The sequence below is a fragment of the Durio zibethinus genome, chromosome 2, assembly GCF_047325235.1.
Source record: "Durio zibethinus cultivar Kanyao isolate XHJ-2024 chromosome 2, ASM4732523v1, whole genome shotgun sequence".
In the NCBI taxonomy this organism is placed as follows: domain Eukaryota; kingdom Viridiplantae; phylum Streptophyta; class Magnoliopsida; order Malvales; family Malvaceae; genus Durio; species Durio zibethinus.
Window position 1 is genome coordinate 7583749 of NC_143163.1, and position 11104 is coordinate 7594852.

The 11104-nt window shown below is 29.5% G+C and overlaps 1 long non-coding RNA gene across 2 annotated transcripts; it reads left to right on the plus strand.

Annotated features, from left to right (window-relative positions):
- The first annotated feature begins 1170 nt into the window (after positions 1–1170).
- LOC149519951 (uncharacterized) lies at positions 1171–5219 on the plus strand. 2 transcript variants are annotated; one of them, XR_016330610.1, is made up of 2 exons: positions 1171–3818; positions 3913–5219. It is a non-coding gene; the product is annotated as an uncharacterized LOC149519951 (long non-coding RNA). The 2 variants fall into 2 exon arrangements; XR_016330609.1 differs by having other exon boundaries at positions 3930–5219.
- Positions 5220–11104: the final 5885 nt, after the last annotated feature.

Genomic DNA, 11104 nt, shown 5'->3' on the forward strand with positions numbered 1-11104 from the left:
GATAATTTTAATCTACGAAAATAAAATTAGATTCGATAGTCGATTATGTATGGGGAAGAATTAGCATATCAAAGTATCTCAAAAAATTTGATACCAATTGATTTTATGTTATCCTTACTATCGATAAAAATGATCTTAAGTCTAATATTTAAAAATGATTCCATCAAATTTTATTCTTTTGTGAAAATATTTTTTTTTCTTTCTTTTAAAATCTTTTATTCAAAAATAAGATGAAAATTTTTAGTTTTGAAATATTTTCTAAATTCTTCAATATCTAAGCATAATTTCAAAGCATATTTCTCTACTTGGGACTTTCATAATGATCTTAAAAATTTTTATATAATATTCCTTTATAAAGAATAATTATTGAAAAGGCCTTCAATATTTAGGTAGGATCCTAAGAATTATTTTTACTTAAGAATATTAATTTTTTTTTAAATAAGTCTTTCATTTATGAGTAAGATTAAAATTTTTAATATTGAAAAATTTTCTAATTCTCTAATATTTAGGTAAAATTTTGAAGAATATTTCTTTACTAAGACGTTCATACTAATCCCTTAAAAATTTCACATGATATTCTTTTATAAAAAAAATTTGTTAAGAAATCCTCTGATATCTAAGTAGGATTTGACCATTATTTATAAAAACTAATTTTTAAAATTATCGCTTACAAACTTGCACATTTTTTAGGGTATAATGTAACAAGAGTCAAATAAATTATGCAAATACAAACCAATTTGACACATCTCATGTATTTAATCCTATTTTTTTATCATTATCTTCTCTTTGAAAGAAAATCATGGATGAAAGAAAATTTATTAATCTTTATTTATTTTGTGAAGAAAAAATTCCTTTAATTTTCTAATATCTAGATGAAATTTGAAAAAAATTAATCCTCCAAAATAATATTTGAATTCCCTTCACTATGTAGGCAAGGTTTCAAAATTTTTCACTTAAAGATACCTTTTTATTTTTGTTTCCAAAAATCTCGTCTTTAAAGAAAATTATTTTAAATCATAAAATTATTATTTTTCCACTTTTTTCTCATCCACAAATAAATTAGTTTTCCCAAATATATCTACCTGTATTCTATTTATCATTACGATTATTATTTTCCACAATTTCTAAAGCAACATTAATAAACATAAAAAAAATCAAAGACCTAATAAAATAAATAATAAAAAAGAGATGAAATTATATCCAAATAAAACTTTGATAATGGAGCCCAAAATCCAAAATCCATTACGCACAAGGAACAAAATTGCTAGACTGAAAAGTGATATGGGCCTTATCCAAAAATGAGTCTGGGAGTCAGCTGGGCTTGGGTCTGGCTGCTTTCTGAAAGAGTTGTGGGTCACAATCCGGGTCGGATTGGCAAGTTAACCCGGTTATCTCTCTCTCTCTTTCTTTTCTATACATTAAAAGAACTAAAGCGCTTTTCTTTTTTTCGTTTAATTTCATTCCTTCTTATAAAAAAAAAAAAAAAAAAAACAAACATTCTCTCTTCTAACAACAGCCTGTAGCCTCCCTTAACCCAGTTCCCAGCGGTCGGCAGCCGCCTGTAGTAGTCTTTTACAGCCCAAAATTTCTCCGAATGCTCTCCTCAGTTTCCTCGTCACGAATCCAAGCTCAGATTCCTCGAAATTAATCCCCAACGTCCTAGATCTAAACCGAAAATTCAAAATTTCAAGTGGCCGAAATCTCTCCTTCACTGTCCGATTACTCTGCATTTTTAATATCTTGTTTCCCTCCTCTCGTCCTTCCTTTCCACGGGCTCCGATCATCCAAAAGACCCCTGCTATCGCTCACTGCCACCGCGAACCCCTACTGCCGATTTGTAAGCCACCATTTACTTCGCCGTCACCCTAGAACGAGCCTACTTTCCTTCCTTCTTAAATGACCCAAACCGAATCTGCGTAGAAACACCCATAAGAGCTAAAGTCCCCTATGCCCGAAATGCCTCTGTTCTAAGGGCTTTTTCTTTTTTTTTCATTGATATTTCTCCTAACCAGGGGATGTGATTGTTTTTATGTGTTTTTTGTTTATTCTGGTTTTTTCGGATGAGGGTGGCAGGGATGATGGGTGGTGGCTGTTTGGTAGCTTGTGGATGCCGTGGATGGCATGTGTTGGTGATGTGAGAATCAATGGTTGGTAGGCTTAGGCAGTAAGGGTATCGGGTCTTGGTGGGGGAATTTGGCAGTGTGATTGGTTGATGGTTTTGGCTGTGAAGAGTTCTTTTTTTTCTTTTTTTTTGCTGTGTGTTTTGCCTCTTAGTCGAGAGTCCCCTATTCCCGTGGTGAGAAGTATGGACAAAAAAGAAAGTGAAGGAAGCAAGATCCGAAAATCATGCGGGAAACGACGGGGCAAGTGGCCAACCCGATCATTAATTTTTGCTTTTTTTTATTTTTTTTAATTTTTAATAAAATACTATATATATATATATATATATATAGAGAGAGAGAGAGAGAGAGAGAGAGAGAGAGAGAGAGAGAGAGAGAGAGAGAGATAGTTGAACCTAATATTTGGATCGATTCAGATAGATAAAATTACGTATGTACATGACTTCTATGTATTCGGAAAGCTGCCAAAGGGGATAAACCGCTCATTTTGTAGCACTTGTTGCCAGGAAACAATGCATTGAATCTCAATGATTTTCGACCCATGTCTCTAATTGGTTTTGTAAAAGATATTAGCTAAGAATCTGGCTGATAGATTGAAGCAAGTTATGGGATCTTTAATTCATAGTTCGCAGACTGCGTTTGTGAAATGGCTACAAATAGTGGATAGTATCTTGATAGCTAACAAGGTCATCGACAGCACAAAAAAGTCAAATGGTGGTCTTATTCTCAAATTGGACTATGAAAAGGTTTTTGACAGTGTGGCTTGGGACTTCCTGGCATTAATGTTGAATCTTATGGGTTTTAGAAGAAAATGGATATCATGGATTTGGGGATGTATCTCCATAGATTTTGTTTTGATCCTTATTAATGATTCTCTATCCAGCTCCATATACATGCAAAATGGTCTTCGTCAAGGTGACTTTCTCCCTCCGTTTCTCTTGTTAATTGTTCTAGAAGGCTTGAGACTATTGTTGTGTAAGGCAGTTTCATTAGACATATTCAGTGGCATCAAAATTGGACAGAGAAACTTGTAAATGTCCCATCTTCAATTTGCTGGTGATACTATCACTTTCTATTAAGCCGAACCTGATCAATTGAGATAGATTAAGAGGATACTGCTGTGTTTTCAACTATGCTTTGGATTGCAAGTTACTTCTGCCAAGAGCGCTCTGGTTGGTATCAAGGTTGAGAATCAATGTATTGAAGAATGGGCTGCCTACATTCATTGTAAAGTAGATTCACTTCCTTTTAAATATCTTGGGATTTCGTTGGGAGCTAATCCAAGGCTTATTTCAACTTGGCTATCAATAATTGATACCTTTAAATGTAGACTCAATGTGTGAAAAAAGCAAACTTTTCTCAACCGGCGGTAAGGTGGCTTTATTAAAGTCACTTCTAAGCTAATCTGCCGACTTATAACATGTCCCTATTCAAAATGTCGGTTGGGGTGATAAATGAACTTGAAAAAATACAGGGACAGTTTCTGTGGGGAGACATTGAGGATAGAAGAAGATTGAGACGGGTACATTGGAACACAATATGTTGAAGTAAGCGGCACGGTGGACAGGGTATTGTTGGCTTTGAGTCCTGCAACAAAGCACTACTGTTGAAACGACCTTGGAGATGTAATAGAGAATATCATGCTCTTTGGAGGAATATAGTATGTGATAAATACAATCTGTCCTAAACCGATATCCGGTTTGCTCCTTGTCTTTATCGTTCCCTTTCAAGAGTGGTGTGACATTCAAAACAATTGGAGCACTGATATTATTTCTAACCTTATAAAATCTAGTTTTGTTCTTTGTGCAGGTGATGGAGCAAGAATTTATTATTGGAGCGACAAATGGTTTAAGGGTCTTGTTCTTAAGATCGTTTTTGCTAGAATCTAGACATTAGTGGAACAAAGGGACGGCGTGATTAAAGACTATGGGGGATGGATCGGATCAAATTGGCGTTGGCATATTTCTTTGAGACACAAACTTTTTGATTGGGAAAAAGAGCTATGGAAGCAATTTATGGAACTTCTCAATTTAACCTCATTATGCCAATTATCCACTAACAGGATCATTTGGTCTCATACAACAAACAGAGTGTACAGTTTTAACCTTTTTGGACTGCGCTTATGAATGCCGCAAATACCATGGTTCCAATCGAAAGGTATGCATGGAAAGGAATAGCTCCTCCAAAAGTGAAAATCTTCTACTAGAAAGCTCTAAGGTAATATAGCAGTGATGGATGTTCTTCAATCTAGAAGTTGCCTTATGTCTCAAGAAAATAAGTGTGCATTTTGCAATGAGGCAGAGTCTGTTGTTCACCTTTTTATCTTCTGTCTTCTTGCGTGGAAACTCTAGTGCAAGTTTTATCTTTAGTGGAATATTTACTAGGTTATCTCAAGGTCTATGATATCATTATTTCAATCCTGGTGTGGTCATTCCTACAAAAAACCATATGGTGATTTGGGATACTCTTCTCTACGCAATAGTATAGTCTATTTGGTTGGTGAGGAATGCAAAGGTATTCAATAAAAAGAACCCTCTCCATTGATCAAATTTTTAGTTTGATTTTCACTAGAATTGGTTGGTGGTTGATAGCCAAATTTCCAGACTTGAATCTTAGCATAATGAATTTTACATCTAACATTCAAGATATCTATATTCCTCCCCAAAATAAGAGGTTGGATAGAACATAGTTTGGTCCCTCCCTCCAGGAGTATGGAAGTTAATGTGGACGATTCAACAATAGAAAAGCTGAACCAGCAGGTATTGGAAGAGTTATCAGAGACTGTGATGATAATATGTTACTCATCTTCTCCGAGAATGTCGGTATTATAGATTTATTTGGCAGAACTTTTGACGATTCTTGAAGCTCTCTAAATTGTTTTTGAAGCCAATATTAAAATTTTACTAGAAATTATTATCGAAAGTGACTCAAAATTTGTGACCGCATGGCTAAAAAAAGAGAGTGACAGGCCATGGAAGTACAATGAAGTTTTTATGAAGCTCTACAACTTGTATGCAGTTGTTAAGAAAATTTCTTTTGTATATGTGTTTAAAGAATACTTAAGTCAATACAACGTTAGGCTTAGTAGCTTGGTTATAACTTTGTAACTCTCTTTATTAATAATATCTTTGTTTAATTTTAAAGAAAAAAACTTTAAAGACTTTTGAATCAATTTGGGTTGAATAGTATATTATAAATGATACAGATAGTAATGATTTTTCATATAATGAAATTTGTTTTAACCTTATTTTACTTTGAAATTTTATACATAAATTTTTGTGTTGTGTTGTGATTATATATATTTTTTCTTTATTATTATTTAATATTTTTGTGAAAGTAAATTTTTGCGTTGAATTTGAAATTATTAATAATAAATTATGATGTCCCAAATTTCTAATAATATGCTCTAGTCTTACAAATTTATCAAAATTTGAATTTTCTTTTTGATTTGGAGTCAGGGAAAGGAGAATTAAGCTAAACTTTTTCGCAGGATATACGTGCAACAGTGTTTGATTTGGGGAAAGGTTGAGAATAGAAACACACAAAGCTTGGATTGGAGATGGAGATGCGTTGAACATTGTTGGATTTAAGATGGAGAATAGAAACATTTTGTGAACATTATTTGCATATTTCAAGATCAACAGATGCCCCACCATGTTGACTAATGCGTCAAGTTGTGTCTTTTCGTTCCTTACGTTAATAATTAAATGATTGATTTTATAGCACCCCCCGCCTCCCGTTCTTTTTTCCAGAATCGGGATATTGCTCTCGTTCTGATCCCAAGCAACTGCGTGAAGCAATAGTCTAACTCGAAGGATGCCAAATTCGGGCGACTTTCCTCGTAAGGGGTTTTATTTTATTTTTTTCGATAGTAGAAAAAAATAGTAAATTATTCAAAAATGCATTATATTACAATGTCTCAAAACTAAAAGAGATTTTAAACAAAGTATACATCTCGTGTGAGTATCGAAATTAATTTAAATTGAAAATTTTCTTAGATATATGTGATTTGATTAATTGTTTAGTTTGCTTATTAATTTTATCATTTCTATAATCTTATAAAAATAATAATATGAATTTTAATGAGATATATATACGATGATTTATTTAATTTTGAGTTGTATAACAAGAGATAGGGTGAAAAAAAAGATATTCCTATCATGGTGAAAATATATTTTCAGATAATAAAACAAAAGTAAACGGCAAGCCTACAAACAACAAAGTGAAAAGAGTTGATGAAAGTTTGACGTCTAAGGGAAAATAGAAGAAATAGAAAAAGAAAGAAAATCATTAATAATTAATTGGAGAAATTACAAAAATTTATAGAAAATCATGCAGAAAAACGGATTACGTGGTTCTTGAAATTTTATTCATCATAAAAATTGATCATACCACTAACAATATTATTGATAAAACTAAAGTGTTATAAATTACTCACAAAAAAATAAAAATATACAAAAACATATCAAGCGGAAAGACAGTAAAAGAAAAAAAAAAGGCATACTAAAACTCTTTCAAATGACTTTGCTTTTACAATTGTTAGATATAACAAAAGTCAAGATAGTAAAAATAACTTTGTCTATAATCATTTTGCAGTCTGCACCTTGACATTTTTTCTCCGACACCTCCAATTTGTAATTCCCTGTGCTACCAAAAACCTTGGCTCTGGCATTTATGACTCTATATCTTCAAAATGTGAAACTTTAATTACTTTTAAATAAGATTAAAATATTCAACCATTAATTTTTTTGGGCCCAATTGTACCACGTTGCATGTCTATTATCTATATCCAATGTCATATGCAACAAATTCTTGCTACAGGGTATTTTAGGTAAAGATTGGGGTCCTCGCTCCCTTTGCTATTATTAAGTCTTGTTATAGTGGCTGCCAGCTCTCAAGTTTTGAGCTGCCTTTTGGATTATTTTTATTTTTTCATTGCTATGTACATATGCTTCATGGCAGTTAGTTCGTGCCTGTTTCGTGTTTTTTTATTTTTTTTTCTTTTCTTTTCTTGTTGAGTTTCCTAGAGAAAAGAAAGTTTATATTTTTAATTTTCTTCTGAGAATGTTATGTCTTTTTATGGGTTTCTGGAAAGAGTTTTTATACTTTTCCTATCTCTAAAAAAGTTTCTATCACCTTCCAAAGAAAAATGTGCTATAATTGGTGTCATATTTTAGTTTTTCCTTTTTTTTTTTCCTAATTTTTTACATTTTTATCTTCTTAATTTTGTATTAACTTTTTGAAAATAAGAACCGGTGAATAATAGTGTGATTTGTTGTTAGAATTCAAATTTTTACAATTTTAAATATTAAAAAAATAAGTCAATATACTTACTGTTTTGTCAAAATTTTTAACCAGTATAAATTAAATAACAAAATTAACATAATTAATGCTTTTGGTGATTCCAAGCTGAATATTATCGTACTCCTCCTACAATTAATTCTTTTAATTAGTGCACATAATGAAGATCCCTCAAGGTGAAAAGAAATATGACAAGTGCTACACACATTCGCATATTAAACTTTGTTTTAAGAAAACATATTACATTTGAATAATCCATTTATTTATTTATTTTTCATTTTATTTTAGAGATTTAAGTGAAAAGTATTAAATTTTTTATGAGATTTAAGTGTGAAATTAATGTATTAAATGATTACGTATAACATTTTTTTTTAATTTAATGGAGATTCAACAAATTTTTTCCATTACTAATTTATAGTGGCACAAATTAATTAACATTTATGATGTGGCTATTTCAGTGGGTGAGAAAATAATAAAGGAGATGTAACTAATGAGTCCGATCATTGTCTTTGATGTGGAAAGTAACATGTAATGGGAGAACGTGTACAAGAAAACAATAAAGTTGACTTAAAAATTATTTCAACATTTTCCCACTATTTCACTTTGCCCCAAAGTTATGCATATCTTTAATTACCAGAAACTTTTAGGAGCATTCGATTTATATAATCTTAAATTATGAGAGAAAGTGTGATTTTTGAAAAGTATGATATTCAAATTTTTTTTTTCATCTTCAAGAATTTTATGTTAAAATTCATTCGTTTGGTTGAAAGAATTTATATTTATTAATTTTTAAATAATTATTATAAATTTTTAATATAAATGATGATAATTTTTTATTAATAATAAATATCCACTATAAGAAAAAGTAATTTTTTTATTTCAAAACTTTAAGTATTGTTGAAAATTTATTATTTTTTTTCGAAATCAGATTATCTTGATCTAAATATTAAAATCAAATACCCAATAATAAAATAAAAAAAATACATAAATTTTCCCGAAACCAAACTTCCGCTTAATACATAGCCTTCAAAATATATATATATATATATATATATGAAAATATCATCTTCATGTTTTAAATGCCGGGCTTTGATTTTATTGGTTACGTACTCCCCTCAGGGAAGAATTTAAGATTTCATTTAGCCCCCCCTTTTTATTAGCTAAGAAAATTAATTACACATTTTTAGTCTAAATTTTAGAAATATACATGTTAGTACATAAAAAAAAAAATTAATTTGTATATTTGAAATTTGAAATTATGTTATCTACTTTTGATTATCAAAAAATACATTATCATCATTAAGTCAACTCACCTATGTGACGTTTTCAATAACAATATGTTATCACTTAACGTGCATACCAACTATCAGCCTTCTTTTTCACCTCCCTGCGGTAAATATATATTCCGTCACAGACTAACCAGCTAAGATATTCCAAGCTATACGTAGCATACATGGAATCCACATAAATTTTTTACAAAATATTTAGTGTTTCTATATTTTTAACAAATGCCGCATACATGTGGTGCAATTTTATAAATTAGTTAGAATATGCCGTGTAAGTGAGTTGGGATTCCGATTAACATGGGATATTATTTAAAAGTTAATTAAAATTCAACATTCTTTTCATTCACGTATATTTTGTATATGTTATTGTAATTTAGACACCAAACGTGTAATTTAACTTAAAAACATGGCAAATTAGAGATAATTCCTTAGACAATCAGTTAAGAATGGTGCGGCTTCATCTAATCTTCTGATTTTGATTCGGCTATCAAGTGGCATAGTAGGTGAAGAGTTCAAATCCTGCTGCTATTAGTTGTTATGAATAAACAAATAAATCGGAAGATTCACGTATGAAGCAGTAGCAGCCAGCAGGCTTTCTTTGCATGAAATAAATTAGAACAGTAGTGACGGACTTGTCTTTCATTTCACACTAGAAGTGATTTAGCATCCGTTTGGATTATAGGTATTGTTATTAAATTTATTGTACTTTTAATTAAATTTAAATATTAATTTTAATAAAATTAAATTAATATAAATTTTTTATTAATTTATTTAAATTATAAGTATAATAATTTTTTTTAATTATAATTATAATAATTTGTATTATTATTTTTAATTTTATCATAACCAATTTCATTGTCTATTCCAGTAAAGCCTTAGAATAACAGATTGCGAAGGTTGTCTTGTGCGCAGAGCAAGTTTTCGTTGGAAAAGAAAAAAAAAAAAAAATCTGTACCCGGTTATATCCGAACAGTGATAGATTTCTCCTGAACCTTGCAGGAAACGACGTCTTATAAGAATAAGAATAAGAATTTCCTTAAGTAAGCGGAGCTAGCTAGTTTCCTGCATAAGTTCACACCGAAGAAACGTAGCCTTTAGCACAGTTTAGAATTTAAAATCTTTAATTTCAAAGTTTTAAGTTGAAGGTCTACGATAATTAAGGGTTTATTGAATAAAATATGATTACTTAGCGTGGACATTTCATGTGTAACCAAAAAAAAAAAGAAACACTGGAAGAGTAATTAAATTAAGATATAGTACTATGAGATTGATTTAATTAGATCTAATAATTTGTATATTTATATTATATAAAATATTAAAAATTTATATATTTATATTATATTTTATATGAAAATTATTATTCGTATTAACATAAAAACATAAAATATTTTTTATTTTATTAAATTTATTTATAATTTTAAATCATATTATTTTTATATTTTTTATTTATATTATATTTTTATTATATTACTCATATAATATTTAAAATTATCACCTATAAAAGTTCAGTGGAAATCCTCCCCACCGCATCAAAAAAAATTTATTATTTTTTGGTGCGGTCCAAACATTTCCACTTATCTCTTAGATGCAACGTTAACGGGATAAATTCATTGTCCTGAAGTAGGTTTTTTTTTTTTTTTTTGGAATTTCAATTCACCCCATTAAGGTAGTGGTTTTTTGCTAGTGTTGTCATCAAATAGCATTCAATTTTAAACTTTCAAGAGAAAAAAGAAAAATTAAAATTAAAAGGTCAAAATATCTTTTGAATTATAATTCAATAATTATTTAAAATTTTAAAATTTTATTATAATTAATAAAATTCTTAATCTTTTATTTCGATTCAATTAAATTTTTAAATAAACAAAATTTAATTACGTGATAAAATTTAATCAATTAATTCTCGAACTATAATTAATTAAATTTTTAAAGAGAAAAAGACAAAGAAAATAGAAAAAAAAAAGATAAAAAAATATTATTTTATTTAATTTTCACATATATTAATTACATTAACTGATAAATGTTTTTATTTTTTTATTGATATCACATAAAATTTTATTTTAATTGAAAAAAATTAATGATGTACAATTTTTCATTCAAATAAACACTTAATAAGATGCAAGTAATTATTAAAATAATTGCTTAATTACAATAAAAAATAAAAATTTAGATGATTTTTTAATTATAATTCAAAAATTTTTATACCCTTTCACAAAAAATAAACAAACCACCGAGTTACATAAATACTTCTTGGATCAATGGACCCTGTTTTTGACAAATTGTCTTTCTATTCACAAATGTCCAAGGTTAAGTTTAGTTCAGAACAATGACCCCAATGAAAATTACCGGCAGTCTGAGCCTTTGCTCTTATTAACATTGACGTTGGACAACATCGGTCCC